Here is a 1,869-nt window from a genome sequence, read left to right as displayed (position 1 = left end):
TCCCTTCTTTCTATTACACATCAGCCAGGCTTCTCAGCCTCCTTGTTAGCCTCTGTGAGAAATTAAAGTCCCCATAATCAAATCAGCCCTTGTAAATTCTCTAGAAGCGGCTCCAGAGCACCACGAAGCCAGCAAACCCCAGACCCAAATCCATGTCAAATTTCATAGATATAATTTAAACAGGGATCAAAACCCACACCAACCCAGTAACTAAGGCTGCTCAAAATGCAGAGTTTATAGTCCATCTGCCTCTCTGCTTCAGGCAATCTGTATTAAATTTATTGCAAAGTAAAACAAACAAACCCAGGCAAAGGCAGGCTGGAAATCTGCATACTCTTGAGAGAATTAGCAGCCCTCTCGGGTTAGGAAGGCTGCCTCTCAATTTGCATCTCTAAGGAGTTGTGACCGGCCTGGGGGGTTGGGAGGTTCGGGCCGGGATGGAGACCGGCTGCAGGACTGCCCCCTGCTGGCAGATTGCTGAATGGCAACCCTTTGACCTTCCTGATGGACCACAGCGCAGAGGGTCACCGGTAGTAGCTGGGTTCCCTGGGAACAGTTGAAAAGAGAACCTGCAACTGAAGGTGGAATTGGAAGAGCAGAGAGAAGCGAGGGACCGAGAAAGAGATCCATACTTGGAAACCTAAGAAGGGGTGAAGTGCGGGGGGGGGAGGGGGAGTGGGGTGTGGAAGCCAGAAGCCTGGAACCTGGGAGGCCCTGGGGGAGCGGGAGGTCCAGAGCTGTCTCTTTAGGGAAGTGGAGGGCGGTGGAGACTTTCTTGACTCCTCCCCCTCTTCTGTCTCCCTTACCCTCCGCAACCGATGGATCCCAAGGCCCAGAACGCAGGTGCTGTCCTGTTGATTGTTGACGTCTGCCTGTGTGCTCCCCAAGGGAGCTGTGCTTGGGTTCTGGACTGGAACTAGGGCTGGGCTGACTCTCTGATGGGGCTGTGCCTGCAGGGCCAGACACAGGGCTGAAACGAGATGACCTCTGCGGTTCCTCTCACTGCTCATATGCTCTGATTCTATGCCTCTTATGTCCAGGGATTCAGGGATCTCTCATATAATCTCCAGGGAAGCTCCAAGGAGCCCAGCTACTCTCCTAGGATATTCGCATCATCCTTCACAACAGGCTTAAATGGCACCTTCCTCAAGGTGATACCTCCCCTGACCCCTTCAGGCAGAGATGGGCTGTCCTCCTTTCAATGCTTTATGGATAGAAAGACATATACTGATGGACATATATAATCACACTGTAATAATTTTTGCATTTATTCATATATCAACCCTCTCGTAGAATGTAAAGTCCTTGAGCTCCTGGATGAGGGCAAGGGGAAGGAGCAGATGAGTGTCATGGTCATTAGTATGTAGCTGATCCTCTTTTCTCAGCCCAGTGCCGAATCATAGTAGATTCTGGCTAAGTATTTGTCATTTGTTAAACAAATAAATGAATTAAGAAGGTGTCACAAGATGATGAAGGTTTGGCTGTGCGATTTACCAGAGACCTGGCTGTCACCCCAACCTCCTCTTTCTCTCTCCCCCTCTCCCTTATTTTTCAACTGTTTCATGATGGTTCTAATTAGTTTCCTTCCTGAGTGATTCCCAAAGCCGCCTACCTCTTCTCCATTACTTAAGAGATCAAGAGCATAAACTCTGGAGTAAGAAAGACTCTTGCACTTAAAACTAGCTATGGGAACCCGAGTCTCGAGTCTCGGTTTCTCTGTCCCTTTCCCCTCCAAAGACAATATGGACTTGTGGTTAGGAGTAAGGACACCCAAGCTAGACTGCAAGTTTTAATCCTGGCTGCTCCATTTTAGCTGAGTGGCCCAAGGCAAGCGTCTTAATCCCTCTGTGCTCAGCCTCCTCATCCATA

General features: G+C 49.4%; 1 long non-coding RNA gene across 1 annotated transcript; it reads right to left on the bottom strand.

The window, feature by feature from the left end:
* Positions 1–233: 233 nt before the first annotated feature.
* On the bottom strand, positions 234–860 carry LOC145522769 (uncharacterized). The gene is made up of 2 exons (XR_014066159.1): positions 807–860; positions 234–575 (listed from the first exon to the last, which is right to left on the bottom strand). It is a non-coding gene; the product is annotated as an uncharacterized LOC145522769 (long non-coding RNA).
* Positions 861–1,869: the final 1,009 nt, after the last annotated feature.

Source organism: Giraffa tippelskirchi, chromosome 10, assembly GCF_054371585.1.
Source record: "Giraffa tippelskirchi isolate mGirTip1 chromosome 10, T2T-mGirTip1v1.2.pri, whole genome shotgun sequence".
In the NCBI taxonomy this organism is placed as follows: Eukaryota; Metazoa; Chordata; class Mammalia; order Artiodactyla; family Giraffidae; genus Giraffa; species Giraffa tippelskirchi.
Note: the sequence above shows the minus strand (reverse complement) of the source record. Positions and strands in the feature narration are given on the sequence as shown.